Consider the following 22,684-nt stretch of genomic DNA (forward strand, 5'->3'; position numbering starts at 1 on the left):
AAGGCGCCAATGTCTCATACCCATTTATCATCAATGTCTCGCACATTAATTGCCGCACTTGATACTTAATGCGGTCGCATTCTAAGTGAATTATGACAAAGAACGGCAACAGCGCAATATACACATTACGTATCGTGCGTGACTCTAAAATTAACGACTCTATTACATCAATATAAGAACACATGACTGAATTTACGTCATTTTTGGCTCAATAATCTCATTATGTGTAATCACATTATAGATCAATAGGCCACACTCTCGACATTTCAATTTGATTTGCCAAGATAAATGATCAATCTGTTACCAATACCAGACTGAATACATCTGCTCGTTATAGATTCCAACCATTTCCATGAAATATGATTGTTTGTATTGAATTCCAATGTTTTCAAGAAAGGTTTGCTTTTGCAAACGTTGGGTATGAATGATTAGATACAAATGCTGTGGTACCTCTAATGATTTTGAACACTTTGGCATGTTCGCTACTCGGAGAAACCATGCAGATACATTTGATACATTAAAAAATTCTCACTGCAGTGATTCATAATTTCTGATTTCGAGAACGATCAGTTTTATGATAGTGATGGAGGCTGAGAATTATTGAAGGGCTATATGGGCGTACAAAACGAGTGGTTTCCTGCAATCAGTGCATTCAGAACTCCCCCCCCCCTCAAAAAAGTAAAGTCCCAAAAATTCTTAACTTACGTTATTAATTAATGTCATATCAATCCAGTATCTTCGCAAAGTCGGTTCATTTCCTGTTTGGTTCCTTGAAAAGGCCGAACCAAATAACGACGAAAAGGAAAAACAAAGGTGTGCGTTAAAAAAAGATAAAAAAGAAGCACATGCTATAATGAGGAAAGCTAATTAAGAGTCACCCCACTATCAGTGAAGTGCCCACTTTGATAGCATTACTTGATGTCGGGTATGTGTATGTGTGTGCGTGTGTGTATTATGTATGTGTAAGGGGACACTAACAACTGACTAACGCATACACCTTTATCAGAAAAGAAACTTTCCCCTTTCTTGTCGACTGTTCATAATGTCACTATCTTATACAGAAGAAATTCCCCGAAACATTTACAGTTTTCATACAAATTGTATCCCTTACATTCATTTCAATCATAAAGGAAAATCCGAAGGTTTCCCGACTCTCTAGCATGTGAATGCGAGCAGTGGTTGATAACGAATTTTTGAGTTTACAAGAATTACGATATGCAAACAGGGAATACATAATAGTTGACAGATTACCCTCCCCCCCTTCCTCTCGTCAACATGCAGTAAACGTCCCTTCCGTGCATTCACTTTTTCTTTGAGCAATGACACAACCTCAGTAATACCATATGAACTGAAATGACCGAGGGTTTTATTGACGTCTACACTTACGCTGCGAATACTCGATCTGTATTATTGCGATGAGCGCTGACATAATTCTGACGAAAGAGGCGGGACCGAAAAACAATAACTCCAGGACATTCTTTTTCTCTGGCGAGAAGGCACGGTCAAAATTCTAATCAAGTGGAAAAATAACTTACATCCTTTCCGGCAGACCTACACGACGAGGAGACGACAGGAATAACGAATGAACTCTATCGCCAAGAAGTCAATATTATTGTTTGATCAATGTTATGAATGCAACGGATTTGGAGACGCCAAGCCAAATCCTTCAGCGCTATTTCTCCCCTATTAAACCATCGCCATCAATGAAACAAAAGACCGAGACGTAGCTTATTTCATAAAATATTTTGACATAACATTTGTGTTGTTCTTGTTCATCAGTCGTCGACAATCTCAAAACCAGGCAATCTTTTTCTGTGCGGAAAATGACGCATGCGTTACTGTTAATGCAGAAGGACTGCCATTAAATCTTAAGGGTCGTAGAAACCATATAAGATTATAGTTTCTCTGTGTGTCATTCTACATCTCTTGTATAGTTTTGTATCATTGATATAAGTAAGATAGCAGCGTCCCATTCTCAACAGCCCTTATTCAATTGTCATATATCTGTCGCAAATAATTATCGCAAACCTTTATCTCACTTAATTCATAATTGGGCCTTTATTTGAAAGTATATTTCAAAAATCACAGTAAATCTCTCCGTAAGAAATTGGCAAATCATACGTTTTTTTCTTTTGTGTAGGTTCAATTGGGTTTATCAGTTCCATTTAACATTTCTCCGATATAAATAACACAGTAAGATTTCGAGTTGCCAATTCCATGGGGGAAAGATGAGTGATACACCTCCGAGACAATTATCCTAGATCTTGAGAGCTTAATGTACCAGACCGTTCCCGTGATTCCCCGAAAGAGCCTTGCCATTATCAGTACTGCCCCACCTTTGTCGAGTATCCATTTTAACACCCGACACTTTAAAAAGTCTTACGAGGAGGAATTTTCTAGATAGACCCTTAAACAAAGTTGATAAGCAGTTGGGATATTCGTCACTTTATTCGTCACTTATTATTATTTTTTTTTTGTATTTCTGGACTTTATTGATCAGAACAAAACATTGTCCTTTTTCATATGTCATAGGGCGTATGAATTTATTACATACCAAAAACAACATTCATAACAGCATTCAAGAACAGTAAAAACACAAAACGTCTGATCCATTGTGGACTATACCCTCTAACATACGTTAACATCGATACACTCTAGAATCATAAACACACAAAACAAGGGATCGCTTATGGTATTGCGCTCTAAGATCGTCTTATGGTCTGTTTATACCTTGTTACAATCATCTGTTCTATCACTGCTTTTGGAAATGACGTCGCTTGACATTTCGAGTGTTAGAAAAAAAAATGCACACTTTGAAGACCAAGACACACGTGTCTGAGGCAAAGACACAGTGTTACAGTTACCGAATGCAACAGAAATTTACTCAACCCATCTTATCAGCTGCATAACATGTCTTTACGATAATATCACAATTTACATCAGAATGACATAATCACGTCGAAATCATCCCCGTATAGTTGTGTCAATGGGGGATACAAATATTCCTAACATTTCTGTGTTTTGCGCGGTTTTCGCGTAGATAGACACAAACATATATATACCAACAAAAGAAAATCAAATCGACATGAAGGTGTCGAAACAAAGATCAAGCTTCGAATGCTCGGTAATATCTATGTTAATCCATGCAATCATTCAATTGCCGTTCTATAATCAATGATAATGGTCCATTGAATACTACAGAACGCGATGAAAACAAATCCTGCAAGAACAATGAGCAGTGGCGGATCCAGAGGAAGGCGCAACCGGCGCACGCCCCCCCCCCCCCTTTAATTTTCGTAAAAAACAAAAGAAATAAAAAGAAAAACAATGAAATGAAACCCGGAAGTGGCACTAGAAATATTAGTCACGCCCCCCCCCCCCCCACCCCTTTAAAGAATTCCTGGATCCGCCCCTGAATGAGTGACCCCCGGAAGTGTCATTAACATTGATACACTGCAAAAGTCGGGTGTTAAATATGAAACGCTGACAATGACTGAGCTGGTGTTGAATTACCGATACTCATTTTGTGGTTTTAGATTAAGACCTCCGGGTGTCACTTCAAAATATAAACTTTTTTTTCTAATACGTGCTTAATTCTTGTTCTTCTTGTTGATTTTGAACTTCAACAAGACGAACAAGAACTTCCGATTAGATAATTGATTTAAAAAAATAGAAACCCATGTCAAAACATTTACACCACAGTAGCACCAGTTGATGTTGGTTTCCTATTCACGCTGGGCGGGTGCACCAGCAATGTCATATCAACACAATGTGGCGTCATTGTTGCAATAAAGTGTCAAATATAACACCAGCTACAGCGTCATACCACGAAGTGCCAGGTGAACACTATTCAACACCATCACAACATACTTTCTACACCTGTCGGTGTGGTTCTCTATTGACTCTGGTTTGTGCTAGATTAAACACCCGTTGTGTTAAAATTAGCACTTATCCTTTTGCAGTGTAATGATCACTGAAATTGCAACCCGTTTTGCTCAGCAATCTCCTATCTACTCTACCCCCCTCCCCTTCTCTTACTGCATGCGCTCGAAGTCTCGTACATTTGCTAAAGTGATTTTAAAAAATCTAAACAAAAGGAAAGACACGGGATTAATGATTACACTAATTGCTAATGTAGTCTACATAACCTATTGTATATTCATAGCTCTTTGTATTCACATGAATTTAGTATGTGTACGTGCGTGTTTGCATGTGACCATGTCTTATTTATCAAGGCTAGAAACCGGTAATAGACAGCATCAACAGAAAATCACAGGAAACCAATTGATACAAAGCCCATGGGATCTTTCTTTATAGCCTCGTTTGTTACAACTTTTCTTTCTTTTTCTTAGGTGGGAGGTAGTGTAACCTTTGTCCTTCTTTTATTATATATTTTTTCCTGTTTTGACAGTTGCAGAGTGAAAACAAGCGCAGGATTCGCCAAGCCCGTCAGTCAAAAAGTGGTCAGCCGAAAAGTGCGTATTTCCGAGATGATCTCCATCACTGACGAAGCGTGGCGCGAGCAGCGATTATAAATCGAGTTAATAACAGCAGATAGATTGTTGCCTTCTGGTTGCTTGGCAACTCAAATACAATATAAAAGGTTCGCAATTTCTTTTTGAATCTAGGAAGTGCAAACAGAGAGTCACATCATAATTAGGCACATGGGCCCCATACAATTGGTAATGTCAGGGGAAAAAAAAGAGTATGGTGGAAAAAATTGACTTCAAGGGAATGCTCTTGATAATCAACTATCTGATGCTAAGTACACGGCGGTCTCTTTGAAAAGATTGATAGTAGCGGAAATGATAGAGTCAATGGCTTTGCGTGGCACTTTTTAATGGGATAATTCTTTTTCAGAAACCAATCTAGGCCTGAAGATCGTATCTGACTGTCAGTGAGTGTGTTTTGTGTTAAATTTGGCAGAAAGTTCACACTCCGAGCTAGCAGCTATAGTCTCAAGCCCCCGTTTTAACAGAGCCTTTGAAACTATTACCGCAACAACGTCCGGGTAACGTCCGCGTATTTCTTTATATGTTTGTTTTTGTTGTTTTTTTTAACCCTGCCTGTTCAAACGGTCCCAGCAAAATGTTGCTCGGGCGTTGTCGCGGTAAATTTTGCCAAATTCTACCCTAGCAAGCTAAAGGTAATTACCCCGACATTACCCTGACATTTATACCGCGACATTATCACCAACAACCCTTCCATTAGAACGCAACCGCGGTCACATTGCTTTGATACACTCAATATTCATGCGCAACATTGCAGATAGAGAATGATTGACAAGCCGCGCGCAGATAATGTGCTTGGATCGTAACCTATGATCTCTAGGGCTTTTTACACTTGTGTTTCTTAACCCCGGACTTTCTCTGACCCAGGACTATCGTTAGTCCCGTACCATTTTTTCAGCTTTTTACACTCGCCAATTAGTCCCGTTCTATCTCTTGTCCGGGGCTAAGGAGAAAACTGACCTTTTTACACTCGTATTTCTTAGCCCCGGACTTTCCAAACCACATGAATATTCATAATTACGCTGTGTACTGTACACGTACACGCACGCACCGGCAGCACTTGATTACCTCGTTTCTGATTGGTCAGTGAGGGTCGGACTTCGTCTCCGTCGCTTAGCCCAGGAATATTTTTTCGTTCTGTTTACACTCACTTGCTTGGCACCGCAATTGCGGTGCTAACCCCTGCTATTTTGCAGGGCCAGATAGTACCGTACTATCGGTGGGGCTAGCCCACTTTGGCCAAAACGAGTGTAAACAGAAAGTGCATGGGCTAAGGGTAGTCCCGTACCAACGGTGGGGCTAAGCCCCCCCCCCCCCCCCCCCCCCCCCCCTAGCCCCACCGCCCGTTGGTCCGGGGCTAAGCAAAAATTTACAAGTGTAAAAAGCCCTTCTGTGTAGTTGAGATCAGTGATTATTACCACTTTCTGTTTCTAATACAACACAATTGCCCACCTAGATGTACACAATCTAGAAGAGATAGGCGGCGATGGCCAGTGGGCTGGGTAGTCGCATCAATGGACACATCTCCTTCGTGGAAACCTACCCGGGGAAGTTTTTTGGTGTGTGTGTCTGTTAAAACGGTACCCCTCGATCTCTCTTGCGGTTTTATAGCCCGAGACAAGGAATTTTGTTCTCCGCACGTTGTCGCGACATTGTCGCAGAATATAGGGCCTAATAAGGTCTATTAAAACAGGGCCTCACACTACCTTCCATAACATAATCGATCAAGTCCAACAAACCATACTCCTGTGGTTTGGTAGTGTATCTATAGTGTAAAATTCTTATTATTCCCTATATGTGTTTGATGAAATAGAGTCAAAATTATTTTGATTTTATTTCAGCTTATGTTGTTTTCACGTAGCAAACGTGTGGTCACTTTTTTTTTTTAAATTAGCGCTAAAAAAAATCTCACCTTACAAATTGTATTCAAAAATATTGGCTTATTCACGGTCATTATGCTATTATCATTATGAGTTTCCGCTTGACTTTTATTCTCTGTGATACTAGTAAATGGCAAGACCCGTTTGAAATGCATTCCTAAACAATAATCCTGTCCTTTGATAGTACATCTTCAATTAAATTTGTATGGATAATTGCAAAGAATCGTGCTTGTTTTGGTTATAAAATCGCAAAGAATCTCTCAAATGATTTAAATAGTTTTTCAATCAGTACAATTTAGAGAATAAGGCTTACTGCTTCATTCCAACGTTGAGTAAACATCACAATAAAAATCTATAATATTGATGGTAATGAATCTACCCACTTTTTCATATTTTTCTCTGATGATTATTGACGACAGAATATGCAAAAAATTGCGTCAAGATTTGTTGAGTTAGGCATTCACTGTGAATCACTGTATCAACATGGATTATACAAAAAAAGAAAAGATCAAAGCGCATGCTTCATAGACGTTACATGTTACCATGGTTACTGAGTTAAGCCAAAATAGATCTTGTTCTCTCGAGTTCCCTTCTGGTGTTGACAGGTTGATGATTACTATATCTTATAACACCGGCGCTGTGCTAACAGCGACATTCTATTTCGACAGACACTCACATATTCTGTTCAAAATTATTGATAATACAAACGCCATACATCTCTGAGAGAATGTACAGCCTTTGAAAGGTTTAACACCCTTTGAAAGGTTTAACACCCTGTAGTTTAAACTGAGGGCACAACTTGGTGTCCCCGTCGGTGCCGCTTTTCCCTTATACTGAAATGAGTTCTGGCACCTCATACAAAAAGGACTAACTTATGATATACCTTTTGCATCATGCCCAAACACATTAAGAGTCGTATTTCTACTTACTTAATGAGTTCTAGCAAATTATTTCCGCTCTTAATCGTTATGACAATGTGCAATTGAGGCTAAAACGAACGTCAAACAAACGTTGATCAAAAAAATGAAAAAAAAAAAAAAAACATACATCCGTTCACCCACACTCCAGCTCCTCACTTTGGTCTTAAAAACAACACCAACATTTTAATGTTGCACGTCCTCGTTCAACCCACTCAGGTCGATTAACTTTAAATGTCATTGATTTCTCACGCACGGTAGTAAGATAGTTAAAACAGTTCAGAACATTCTTATTCTCAGAATTCAAACATTATTCAATGTACGTTGATTCCTGGAAAAGCGCTACTTTCACCATCACATACTCCAGTACATGTTGACTGAACGCATATGCCAGTTCTGCTAAAATGGACTCTATACTGCTATCATTTTGGCGCCACAACATGCATAAACGTGTAGATGTACAGTTAACAAAATTATTCATACCCCTGAGAAATTATTAGTTCTGAGCAAATTTCTTACAAGTGAAGGATGGAGTGATGGTGATTGGGTGTTAACTTTTTACTCTTATTTGTCCTCTGTAAATTGACATTAATTCCAGTTTCACCTCATTTGCAAAACAATAGAAATGTTGAGATATAACACCCAGTCACCATCACTCCATCCTTTCAAAACTAAAAATTTCCCAGGGGTATTTCCCAGGTGTTGTTAACTGTATGCGCGCGTGCGTGTGTGTGTGTGTGTGTCTGTGTCTGTGCCTGTGCGTGTGTGTGAGTGGATGTGCGTGTAATGAAGTGTTTATGTGGGCTCTAACTTTCGTGTACTTTGGGTACCAATTGGCACAGAAAACTCGTAGTATTGTACATGCTGTCCAAAGTCCCTGACACAGAAAAGCTTAATATGCATTCTATTTAAGTGTGAATACAGTATGGTGGCGCCACAACTGTTCTATCCACCTCAATGTCATTAGGGACAGCTTTAAGGCTCGCGCATCTGTCACCGTCCCGCGTGAGCGAGTGGCGTAAGTGGCAAGCAAATAAATAATCACGATGAAATGGATGAGAACTTTGCTCTAGGTAATGATTCTGTCACGGGCTGAAATATTGGCCTTTGCATTAAAACCTGGACTTTACGTGCCGTAGACAACACGTCACCTCTTTGACAGTGGATCCAACGTCGCTCTGAACTAATTTGGAAGCAGATATCTTTGCTTTTCTGGTTCACCTATTTTGATTGACACAAGCGCTCAGCTGCGGATCTGAAATGATGCGAATAGTGTCCGAAGATATGACCTCATTCTAATACAATACATGCACTTCTAATATAAGGATTTAAAGGACAACAAAAGGCAATGGCGATACGATATATATGTCCGAGTAACAATATTATTCCATTATCCGAAACAAATTATGGATAGAATGTAAAGGCGAATGACACACACAGAAAATCAGCAGTCAACTTACAAATCAAGTGAAATAACATTATGAATCGTTATTTCTTCATTGGACACGGTAAAAAATTAAAGCCATCTCCTCGAGACAACGAATAAAGATCGGACTTCCGTTGAAATTAGCGTTAATTTTATAACCTTATTCCCCGAAAATCAATTCTTGTCACGTTGCGGGTAACAGGTTACGATTTTTAATGCGGCAACCACTAGACGCCGACGGGAGGCAATCATTAACCCTTTAGCAACTGAAGATTCCGTACATAATGGCCTATTGTTCTTTAGAAGGCACAGCAATATCACTCTCATTTCGACAACTTTCTAAATTATGCAAAATAGCTGACTGTATATTTATTTTTGTCTATTATATATTATGTTTATTTGAAAGCCTAGACTTTACCAAGTGATGGGTGTGTCACAGAAATTATTCTGACATACTTTTGTTGACCTTTGACCTCTTTCAAATAACGTAATATCAAATATTCTATATGAAAACAATAAAGATGGCAAAGCATAAAACTATACAAAAGCGGACGGGCGGTTCTCTCTCTGCCACACACAGGCAAGTACGCACACAAGCAGTCAGGCAACTCATACACTTCCGCTCTCCCCTCCCCCCCCCCTCTCTCTCTCTCTCTTTCTCTCTCTCTCTCTCTCTCTCTTATACAATATCGCCCTCTCTCTCCCACGCATACACGCACGTACACATTCACGCACTCACACATACACTTCCGCTCTCTCCGTCTCTCCCTCTCTCTCTCTCCCTCTCTCTCTCTCTTACCCTCTTTCTCTATTCTTCTATCTGTCATAACTTCCGTCCGGAAAAAAAAAAAGAAGAAAAGTTGTCATGCCGAGGCACACGCTTCCGCGCGTCTCTTTACGGGCCTATACAGACGGGAAGTGGCCCCCATTTGCAGTCAGGGGGCTCATCAGCCCCTCGCAAATGTCTGTCAAAGGGCCCTGCTGCCGAAGGTCTGTCGGGGGCCGGGGTGCCGCCCATTCGTCATCCCAAATACAGCAATGTGCCTTGAAGTCTATAATATATACTATACTAGTAGCCTCTCCCGGGCCTACATTCATTATATATCAGCAATGTAAGAGCAATTATTGGAGCTGAACTAATGGGCGGATATCAATGAATCTGGACACGAAGTGACCGCGATGCTGAGGATCTGGTGCAACATGCAACGCATACATTATACGGCGGCAGAAAAAAAAAATGGAAACAGAAAATTAACTTTCGTTCACGTTGAAAGACATAGCAGTCCGCCCATTATACTATCTTTATCCCTTTTGAATAATACGGAGAGAATTACATGTTTATAAAATTCAGGAAGAAGAGATCTGATCATTTTTTATTTCTTTCATTCATATCTTATTCTCTGAAACTTTTGTTTATTGAAATTCAATGTAGTTAATCTTCATTTCCAACGGAACGTCATGAGAAAACGCAAGGCTTGTAAAAAAAAAAGATAACAAACAAAAACGGGTTATGGTGGCGAATCATATAATTTCAAACATTCCCTTATGTCAGTCTGAAAGTTAAAATCTGAAAAGGGGGGGGGGGGAATGCTTTCGACGAAAGTGGGCCGGTCAACTGAAAATCAGTGCGTGTGAAATATGGGCAATTTAAAGTTGTCAACTAAGATTTATAATCAAATGCGTTTTTACTACACATAAGAAGGGCGGTGGGGTGGGGATAGCACGATGGAGGGGACCAGATAAAATGAAGACTGATAAGAATGAACACACCTTATGATGATATGGTCTTCTTTATCCTGGGTAGCCTCTTCAGTGTTGCCACTTTTCTACCAAAGGGTCCTGCTTGGTATCATTACCCCACCGTTACCATGGTTACCAGATACCCATTTATACACCTGGGTCGAGAGAGACATAATGGGTAAAAACATCTTGTCCAAGGACGTACAGGCACTTGACGGGATTCGAACTCGGGACCTCGGGACTGAAGGCCAGGAGTGTTATCTACCAAGCAACAGTGCCCTACAATCATGGAAGATGAACACAAGGAGAGCTAGCAGGGGCGGATCCAGGGAGGACCGCAACCGGCGCACGCCCCCCGCCCCTTTATTTTTTGTTGAAACAAAAGAAATAAAAAGAAAAAATGGGGGAGGGGTGCGTGCGCCCCCCCCCCCTTAATTTTGTAAACGCGCCCCCTCTTTACGAAATTCCTGGATCCGCCCCTGGCTAGGAATGCTAAGGTTGAGTCAAGATGATGGTGAGAATCTTCAAAACGATGTCAGCGGAAATATGATGTTATCATTATGACAGTTATATTTTGTGTTCAACGTTTTTCCGAGTTTTGACGAAATAACGATGCGTGACTGTGATATTATCGAATAGTTAAGTGACGAATCTGACTTGAAGCAGAAGCATGGCAAGATCTGATTAAGTGAGAAAGGTAATAACTTGTTCTCGATTGATTTCAGTAATTGAGCATCTCTGATCGCGTCAAAAGTGACAACAGTTGTAGCGAGCGAAAATAAACATTCTCCGCTTGTTTATCCTCGCCGTGACGTGAATCGTGCCATATACATCACAGAGGCGTACCTCTTTGCCAAAGTTAAGGACAAGATTCTATAATTACAGGCGTATGCGAGAAGTATGAGAGTTTCGCGATCGTTGTTCTCAGACGCCTACAAATACACCATAACATTCTGCCCGTCATAGGTGCATCCTGAATACAGAAAATCAAGTTCTATCCACACCTAATAACACTGTTTTACTTGTTGTTCTTCTTCTTATTATTATTATTGTTGTTGTTGTTGTTGTTGTTGTCGTCGTTGTTTTTATTTCTGTCTTCAGATATACATGATATCATTTGCAAGAAAAATGCATATATACGGTATGAAGTAACGGGGTATTGCCTGTTCAGCCATATTTGCAAAATACGACTGTTCTTCCATCAGGGTTTACTTTTCGGAGATATGACAAAGACGATAACTATGATTATCCGGTAAGAGGGTGACAACAAAAATGACAATAATATCCAACCAGTACTTTAGTAATCCCACCACAAGATAAGGAAAATATCCCTCTTTCTCCACCTCGCCTTCCATAGAGGATGAATTGAGTGGTTCTATTTATGGATAACATGATTATATTTTCACTTTTCATCAGCTTCAAGGAAATCATTACATGTTGCAGATACAATTGTAATTACAACGGTCCATATTTGTATTTTGAAAAACCAATAAATGCGCATTGCAAAAATGAACAACTTAATAACGAGAGCGGCTGTTCTTGACCGTCAAACGCAATAATCCCTTTATGGAAGTATTTAGACGCCTGAAAGTGGTTGGGTATTAAATTTTAGCCACGCTTCTTTCTCTTATCGTCTTCCAGGTTTGTCCACCTTCTCTCCTACAACACGAATGGTAAGTAATTCTCTCCGTCTCTTCCGGAATCACGTGACATGGTTACGCTCATAACACCTCAATCTATGCGATCATTCGACCCGATGTATATATCCGATGTAAAGATACCCGAAACATGATTATATCTCATAATATTATATACGTAATTTTCATTATCCGATCCATTATCCGATCGGATCATCCAATCCGAGGAATATCCATTGTTGTCATGATTCGACTCGGGAAATCACCTTTATTGCCCCAACATTAATGATGGCACTAGATGTTATAATCCTCTGAAACATACGTGCGTGTGTATGTGTGTGTGTATGTGTGTGTGTGTGTGTGTGTGTGTGTGTGGGTGTGTGTGTGCGTGGATGTGTGTATGTGTGTGTGTGTGTGTGTGGGTGTGTGTGTCATTATACCTCTATTCTTCGTAGAATGTCTGTAACGGCTGAAACTTCAGAATCTTGTCGCGCACTAAAATACTAATGTCGTAAAACGAAATGTACTGGATTGATGACTAAAATTTATAAAACAAAAGCCAATCAGAGTGAAAAATACACTGTAATGTCAGCTCATAGTTTACATGTTGAGCATTTTATCTAATGATGTCAACATAAAAGTAGCATTCATCATGCATGTTCTAGATCGAGCTGTTTACTTTAATTATTATCATCATCTATACTTTATGAACATCAAAACTACTGTCTTGTCAAATAAATAGAGCAGTCAATCGTGCAAACTTGCTAGCTGTGTTAGTTGAAAGACTGCATAATTCAAGGGAAAACTTTTGTTGTGAATTTTTTTTTTTCTCTTGGAAAAGGCAGGGGGTGTCATGAGCTATTCCATTTGAAGCTATTGCTTGTGACATAAACACGACCAACGAGTTTTGTTTTTTCCTTTTGTAAGTTGCAGTTCATCTAAGCGTCTCAATGTTAATGACAAACTATTCAAAAGAAGGCAAAATGCCCACATCAGCGCTGCGCTACCAAAGCAGATAATGTGGGGGCACTGTGGCATGGTGGATGGGACTGCTGACTTTCAATTAGAGGTCCCGAGTTCGAATCCCGTCCAGTGCTTACGTCTTTGGACAAGATGTTTTTACCCACCACGCATAGAGATGTATACTAATAATATACTAGAGCGCGGACTGCGTGTGGCGCGTACGCAGTGCTCGTGTGCCGAGATGAAGAGGCCGCGCGCCATCTTTGTCCGGGCAAAAACAAGCATCGGTCCGGGCAGCGCAGTAGTGGTGGACACGTGAACACGTATACAACAAGCGCTCAAACACGTATTGCCTTTCAGCAAAAAGATGAGGGGGTCGGAGATGAGAGAAGGAAACAACTCAAAAATTAAGTTGCTAGCAATCTCTTATTATGAGTGGTAAAGAAAATGAAAAAAAAAATCACTTTATTCTCAACGAGGTAATACTTTCAAGCCGACCAACACGACCACGGTCCATGCAATACAAAGGGTTCTCTTGGTCTCTAGACTGCCGGATGCCCCTTGTGATACAGTATACTGCGTCAATTTTTGTATTTTTTTTTTTTTTTTGCAGTTATATATTTTTTTTTCTGTATGAGGGGACTGCATTCTATAGTCCTATCTGTGTATACGAGTGTTTCATTGTATTTCTTTTTTTTTCTGGTGGTGGTGGAAATGAAATAAATCATTTTTATAAGTACGTGTAGGCATATTGGTTCCATGACATATTGATGTTCAAGCTCGAAATGCTAATGTTGAAGCTTACATAAGCCCTAACCCAAATCATAACACCCACGGTGACCCTAATCCTAATCCTCACCCTGCCTTTCTTACAAGAACCAAAAGCCCAATCAGACCCATGATGGTAATTCTACTTTCAGAAAGATATCAATGCCGGAGCATGTATGTCCTGTCACCAGGCATATATTACGTATTCTGAGCTTTTCTCACAATATCTTAGTGAAATTAACTGCTGGTATAGCAAAGGGTGGAGGAACGATTTTTTTTTTTTTTTTTTTTTTTGGGGGGGGGGGGTTCAAGGGCCAAATAGGGCACTTAGAAATGAGCACTTTTTTAACTTAAAAAGGGGAGTTTTTGTTTTTGTTTTTTTTTTAATGGGGCAAATGTCCCCTCCCCCGTTCCGCCGACCTTGCATATAGTTATGTACTGTATTAGCTATCTATATTATAGTAGCAATAGATCGAGAATAGCTGAGGGAGGGCGGAGTGCCCCTGACGAATTTTGCAAGACCTTTTCTTTTCTTTTTCCTTCCTTTTTTTGCCTTGAATCAATCTGTTTAACACACACTATAAATGTAATTTTAGTTACTTGTGAAAGTAATCTCCGCTCCCCTTCTTTTCTCCTGTTTCTACATCCAAAAGCAGCACATGAACCAGGCATTTTGCAACATAGATCTATGCTACTTGAAGTAGAATTTGCGAATCTAAGAACATTTTTCGATTTCCAAACTCCGATGGAGACCTTGGCATAGATGCCAGCCTACTGCCGTTGCATCCCGTCGTCGATCTCCCTGCATGCTCCGTAGCGCTACACGTTATCGGTACGGTCGCTAGTCGAAATTTGCCCGGACCAAAATGGCGAACGCCTCCTTCTATCGGTCACAGGGATTTTACGGAGTCCGCCCTCTAGTGTTCTTAGTATACATCTCTATGCCACCACGTCACTCTCGACCAAGGTGTACATGGTACTTAGCAATGCTTATCGGGTAATCATAATGCCAGGGTCCTCTGGTACAACAGAGGAAACACTGAAAAAGCTACCCTGGATAAAGAAGACAGCATTGTTATCATTATCAATATTATTTTAATAATCATGTCGATCAAAACAGGAGACTGTTAATCTACGACGGATTTGTCACATCCGGTTAAATAAAGATATGCGGCTATGAGTGTGAAGGCCACGCATATACCGGCGCTATAGGATCCGTTCCTCGCCCGACGCTAAATTCGGCAGAAGTTTTTTCATGAATATCTGACGAGGCAATTACGTCAGTATGATCCTCACAGGCGCGAGCCGGATTATAGTTGGCGAAGCTTTCCGCGGCGATGCGTATACCTCGTCAATTCCCCGGTACCAACTCCGCCACATTCATACATGACAAGGAATGCTCTGCCCCACCCAAAGTTTACGGTTCATGGCCCACGAATGGCAACATACGTGAGGGAAGTACATACTCGATACGACGATTTCGGTTACTTTCCTTATCGATCAACGAAGTGCGTAATTCGACTCTACGTCTGGCTGCCGTCCTGCGTGATATGTCATACGATATAGCGTTATTACAGCACTCACTGGTCCTGAATTCAGACTCGACAATCTCTTGCAAAGCTAACGCTAGAGGGCAGACTTTGTTTTCTTGCGCCGCAGAGCTCCTTTGATTCTGTATAGCCATTGCATAAAACCAGTTCAATTTGAAAGGATGAAAATATGATTTAGAATGTAGGTCACGTTCTAGGGCAAGACGTCTCTGAATGCACAGCTGAATAAGAGCAATCCTGCCCAAACTAACCATTTGTAGCATGACGGTACAAACTATAGCTGTAGGGAACACAGCCTCTCACATTAACGGGATATGGTATAGTTTTGGTTGAGATGGAAATTCAGGTTCTAACTTTTTGCGAGATAAAAAAACCCTACTTAATTGAAATATTAAAGAGGAAATAATTCTAGGAAAAAACTCGCCTTTGAAATGGCTGCCATATTAGCCAAAAATAAGGTGAATCAAAAGTGGTTCCAATGAAAGGTGGGTCCCACCTTTTATTAGGACCTGCTTGTATATCAATATCTCAGCCATTTCAAAACCGATTTTTCATCAAATAACTTTTCATTCCTCCTAGAATATGTATGCTCTTTATCTACTACATCAAATAAGTGGTTTCTAATAATTATCTCGCAAAAATCTGAATCCCCATCTCTTCCAAAACTACACTATCCCTTTAAGCCTTTTCGGAAGACTATTGGTTGAGAAAGCCCCCAGTGTCCACATTTATTATTTAAGTTATTATCCGAGTGTTATGTTGTTTGCCAGTTCGCTTTCGGTTCGCGGAGAATTCGGGTTTTCGAGCGGAGATGGCACTCGGCCATGTTGATAAGGACGTATATAGCAGACAGACGATTAAGTGCAAGGTCAACCTTATTGGACCATCAAAAAAACGGCTTATATATCGCATCGACGCCGCGTTAACTGGTCATCTTTCGATCAAATGTCATGTCCATATTTTGCAATTGTTTGAGATATTTCGTGTATTTCTTTTCCTCAGTTTTGCTTTCTGACGAGATCTGATTTCGAAGATCTTGCTTCCAAAAGGCGCTGAATCCATTGAAAAATGCCAAATTTAGCGCCTTTTGGAAGAAAGCTCTTCATTTGTGATAATCATTTTGCTTATTAACCTTTTTGATTGAGAGCGAGGGAATCACTTAACTGGCTCTCTGAAGCCTTCTATTCCAATTCTATAAATTCAAGGTGTTATTACAAAGAATACAGAACACACAACGGGCGACACTTGTTGTAAGGGATTGTCGCGTGGTTCATCTACTTTAGCTTTTGACTACGTTTTGGATGTGTCCACTCGAGAAATGGCTTTGCGTTTTTAACTGCAACAGCGGGTTTCGTCTTCGATCGTGAGCTTTCATTCTATCAAACGCGCTACCGGGGGGAGAAACGAAAGGTATGACACAAAATAAACAAAAAGGATGAGAATGATTTTATGTTCTTTAAAACACTGCCCTCTCTATGACCGCTTGTGTCGTCAACAATAGGGCAGCTGATGCAATATCCAAACAGCTTCTTCCTTGGCTGCATGACATTTTTTTTCTTATCCGGCTTTGTTTAGAAAAGTGAATTCGCCCCATTTGAGTCCATCTACGCAATAAAGACAGATGCGCAGTGCCTGGAGAGTTATGAAGAAATAAGAGCTTGGTGACCTCGTACTATTGACAACTGAGTCTACGTATAAATTTGCAAACAGGGGAGTGATGTCCATAGATACCAAAAATAAACTGAACTCTAAGAAGCATTGCGAGGTGCTCATTCGGGCCCATCTCCAGATATGGAAATCGGCTCAGCCTTTGGAGTTTCGGATCCAACGCGACGTCCAGCCAGCAGCCCGGCTGCGTGTGTGTTTTTTAGACGGCACAGATTGGGGACCCTAACCCTAACCCTAACCCTAACTCTAACCCTAACCATCAAACCCTAACCCTAACCCTAACCCAAAGTGTTTCCCATAGGTTTAATACGCGCCATGCCCCAATCTGTGCCGTCTAAAAAAACGCAGCTCGGCTTGGCAGGTCACTCGCTTGCTCGAAGTCTCATCATGAGCTTAAATCATGGCGAAGATCAAAACAAACAAACAAACAAACAAACAACAACAACAGCGAGCGTTCAAAAATGTCTCTGACATATAAAGCGCTTCAAGCCATATTAAAAATGTACAATGACCCTTAGCATGCCCGCCGATGAACTCCGAATAAGCCAATTCGGGAGCGGGAAAGGGCCATTTGTACCAACAGGGCATGTTGATTTGTAAATTCAGTTTTGAGATTAGCATTTTGTGATGTAATGATTATTCAAGTAATCCTATAACAATGCTTGTAAGAAAATCCACCTGACATCCGAGTGGTTTCTGGCAATATCAATAGAACGATTGCTAATACATGCAATGCAAGATAATGAAATGGATGCTTTCCCAGATGTTAGTTGATGGAACATTATGGTCACCTATGGAAATTCACCCTTGTTTGAACGTACTTGACGAATTCCATAAGTTGTTGAGTTAGACAAGCCTACGCATTATGCATTTTATGTCGCTTCCAAAACAAGTGATGTACCTAACCAACTGAGAAAAAGGAAAGGTCATTTGCAGCCAGTGGCGGGTTCAGAGGGGGTACAACGGGTGCGCCCCCCCCCCTCTTTATTTGTTGTTAAAACAAAAGAAATAAAAAGAAAGAAATGAGATGAAACCCGGAAGTAGCACCAGAAATATTGTTTGCGCCTCCCCCTCCCCCCTTTACGGAATTCCTGGATCCGCCCCTGGCACCCATGTGCACATGAGCTAACTCTGAACTGGCTTTTCGCAGTAGCGTGAGATTTGCGAAATGCTTTTCGACGGTAAACAACTACGCTGCATGTGACAATCGGTGAACGGAGGAATCCCATCAAAAAAAAAACATTGTTTGTACAACATTATTCAAGCTTGCACAACCTCTAATTCACTCCTCTGATTTCGGCTGTCATAAATACTTTCCTACCTGTTGTGTGTCCCGTCCTAGTACTGATTTCAGTCAAAACCACCAGGCAGGAAATCCCTGTGACCTGAAACTGTCAAATCAAAAAAACAAATGTGAACTCAATACGAGGGCCTATTCAACGTCTTCCTTGAAAATATGCCAAGGAAAGTGTTTGCCAACATCACAGGCAAAATTGCAGCGAGTAGACTATAATCTTTTGACTCTCATTTCTCTCACTGGTGATGTTTAAACTGACACTCGCAGATGTATAAAATATGCAACTACGAGCTTAGTCGACCTCGGATAAGTTGAAGAATCGGCTAAATCGAAGGTCATTTCAAGTCCTCTTCTCTTTATATGCTATTGGTTTTAATCCCTTATACGTCGATTTTATATATAATACTATAATATAATATTATAATATAATACACATACACACACACACACACACACACACACACATATATATATATATATATATATATATATATATATATATATACTCCAAGGTTAAATGCAATATATCACAATGGCAACTTTTCCAGGTATTTGTAAATTTTCATGAGATAATTTGTGCACATGAACAGAGAGACCTTCAGAAAGAAAAATGCATGTACATAACAAACCGTTTTTATCTCTTTGTCAATGTTTTGAGGTATCAATACATTTCCAAATATCTTATCCAGTTGTGTGTGATTTGGGGTTGTTCTTTAATCAGAATGCGACACTGAATATACTAAGCCACATGACTATTGCTACGGGTAGGGCCTACATGAATTTTACAGTAGGTCTATAGAGCTACTTAGCCGGAAGACTACCAGATATTCGGTATGCATGTTTACCCTATACTACGGCTGATTTTGCGCATGCGTCACCTTAAAACATTCTGGTGGTCATACGTTCAGCGTGGGTGTGCTTAAAAACGTGGTAATCTATAAATCGCAAGTAAGCAACAACAATAAAAAATATATATGTTGTATTACTCAGCACTTCAGTTGGGAAGGAGCAGACTATGAGATTAGGATGAAAGACAGAATTGACTGTAATTATGAAAGTTGTGTAAAGGGATTATCGTCACTACATGAAAAAATTACAATCATAAATACAGTCGTAAGTAACGGACTTACCGATGCTCCGGTGAGGCGTTGTTTCCGGATGCACCCGACAAGGAAGCAAAAAATGCGGCAATAAAAATGCGATTGTCAAACTCACCGGTGAAGAAATCTCTAGAACTCCATCTTCTCTTGCTGCGAAGAAATCTGCACTGCCCTTACACTCTCGAATGTGGTTCAAAATGGAAACCAAAGTTTCATTTGAGAAACTTTAGAATCAAGCCGCGGTTGCGACTTCCCATTTGCCATGACGCAAATTCCAGCGCGGGGGGGGGGGGGGGAGACTTTTAATGGAGCTGATCTGCGGTCTAGAGAGATTCTAAACATTGTTAAGGGATACATTTCTTTCAGTAATGCACACATGCGGTTTTGTGAGCACATTCATGAAACTTTGAAAATTAATTTAAAAGTTGTTTCGACTTTCCAAGAGTTCAGTTGCAAGAGCTGAATTCATAGCATTTGCTTTTTATAATCATATTCGCCCAGACGCAAAATCAAATTTGCAAAGCAGCAATTTGATATGTATGAACATGGTTTTACATATCCATTCAATTTTTTTTTTACATAACGAAGCATTTGTAACAATGTAATAAACACATAATTATGACAGCACATGAAATATGTTAAGCTTTAAAGAAGTAAGATTGGGGAGTCCACATTTTGTTGGCGATCATCTTCGTTTTGAAAGTCCTGAACGACTTAGAAAGGGACGGCGGAGTTTAAGAGTGTTAAGTCATATCTTCCCCATCGCACTCAACCCCAATCACCCTAAAAAAAATACACACACACACACATACACACGGCCTGCACACACACACACACACACACACACACACACACACACACCGTAAACAAACATACACAACGAGGCGAATTGAAATATAATGGTCATCATTGTTTATGAATTTATTGTTTTGGAATTTACTAATTCCTTCTTGTCCGCCTCTACCTTATATTCACATCCTACACTTCCATCTTCAGGTTTCTTCCATGTCTTCTTCTAATCTTGCTTTTTTTGTTCTTCAATCTTCATTTTCATTCTCCTCTTTTTCCCTCATCTTCTGCGTACTTTTATGAATTGATGCCAGTAATATCATTATTTCTATCATCTTTATTACCATTACTATCATAATCAAATAACATTACATATTTCTTTACTCATCACCTTCATCATCCTCATCCTCCTTCAGTTTCTTTTTCCTTTTCTTCTTCTTCTTCTTCTTCTTCTTCTACTTCTTCTTCTTCATCTTCTTCTTCTTCTTCTTCCTCTTCTCCTTCTTCTTCTTCTTCTTCATCTTCTTCTTCTTCTTCTTCTTCTTCTTCATCTTCTTCTTCTTCTTCTTCTTCATCTTCTTCATCATCATCTTCTTCTTCTTGTTCTTCTTCTTCTTCTTTTTCTTCTTCTTCCTTTTCTTCTTCATCATCTTCTTCTTCTTCCTTTGCCCGTTCACTTTCCTTCTTTGTCTTTGTCTTCGTTATGCTTGGCAGCCTCACTTTGATAATAAGAGACCAAGCCGCCTTGTCGTACCCTAATCAGAGGAGGCCCCATCCGAACCCAAGATTATGCGAAACTCTCCCGTGTTGTTGTCATTGATCGACAAAACTTTCAGAAGAATCAGTTAATCGAAGCAGACCTACTTTAAACATCAATTTGCTTGCAGTTAATTTTAAGGGTCATTATGAACTAGTGATGGAACTCTTAAACAAAAGCAAAGCTACGATTAACTTTAATACCATAAAGTTATCGGCGTTATCTTTTGTGTGTGTGTGGGGGGGGGGGGGGGGGGCTCTTGCAAAATGGGATGAGTCTGTTACCCCATATTCATTACCCAATGATCCGGAAATCTCATCAAAACAAGCCCACGCCACATATGATATTTCACAATAATAGCCATATTGAATACGGGAAGTGCGTTTGCTATTTAGATCTGGGGCAAGCCGGTAAGATATATCCAATTGATTCTCCTTTTTTTCTTCTTTTTCCTTTTTTGAGGGCATAACTGGTTCGTGATTGTCAAGGGCGAGACAGTCTTGTGGGCAATCAAGATCACCCTAGAAAAATACACATGTCCTCGTGGGGATGGGTAGAGTCTCGTGAGGATTATCGCTGCAAGGATTATACAGACCACATGGTGATACAGTCATCTTCGATCGTACGCGCACTCATAACAAACATGCTCCACATCACACCCATACTCGTTTATGGAGGACACTCTTCATAAAACGAAGGAAAAAAAAAACAGAATCATGTTCCAGTTCACAGCAAATCCAAATAAAGCATGGGTAACAAGATGACGCACTTTCCAATAGTACAGTGACATTCTTCAAACACATTTTTACACTCACCAGCACCCAGGTAACAAGTTAATCTCACGGTAGAATTGAACAGGAAACAAACATTTCAAACAGAAAATCGCAAGAAATGTTATCCATGCGCATCCACTGATTGAAAAGATCTAGATCACACACCCCTTCCCTTACCACCAATCTAAACCTAAAAGGGGGCAGACTGGTGACCAATTCTCACTCACCGTTGGTGCGCGAGGCTGCATTGTGGGGACTGGGTGAGAAGAGGTCGTTGTCTTCCTCATCCTCCTCCTCCTGCTCTTCCGCACCATCTTTGCCGGTCTTGAAGAGTTCATCATCCGAGTCCTCCTCCCCAAACAGACTGGAGCTCTGGCTCTTAACGGATCTGTGTCATCAGATGCAGATGAGGAGAATGAATATGGCAAAGTGTGTGTGTGTGTGTGTGTGTGTGCGCGCGCGTGCGCGCGTGTGTGTGTATGTATTTTGTACGATTTTTTTTTTTTTTTTAATTGGGCAGTTTTCAGAGAAGGAAAAAACAGGTAAAATGTCTATTTATTGATATTCTTTTTTTTTTCTTTTCGAGAAACAAGTAATGGAATGTGCCCAATTGCCTTGAGCAAACTATCATGTCCCCATTTTGCGGGCATTTTGTGAGAATATTTGTGTGTTTCAAAAAAAAACGGATTTTGGTTCTTTGGTAAAAAAAAAAACAGTCATAATGTAAGATTGACATTATTTTGTACAATGTTTTTGTATAAAGTGTTTTGTTTTATTTTTGTGAATATGAATGTGAATTTTGTGGTTTTGAACAGAATTTGAATACAGAATTTTTTTTTACATATATGTGTATGCACATTATATATTTGTGTGCATAATATGGTGTATGTAGAAATCCTTAACTAATT

General features: G+C 40.1%; 1 pseudogene; it reads right to left on the bottom strand.

Moving 5' to 3' along the window:
* The window catches only part of LOC139735568 (uncharacterized), a 304,769-nt pseudogene that overhangs the window by 271,051 nt on the left and 11,034 nt on the right, over positions 1-22,684 (bottom strand).

The sequence above is a fragment of the Diadema antillarum genome, unplaced genomic scaffold (assembly GCF_040938485.1).
Source record: "Diadema antillarum isolate AM-2024a unplaced genomic scaffold, OU_Dant_1.0 seq00000586_RagTag, whole genome shotgun sequence".
NCBI classification, from domain to species: domain Eukaryota; kingdom Metazoa; phylum Echinodermata; class Echinoidea; order Diadematoida; family Diadematidae; genus Diadema; species Diadema antillarum.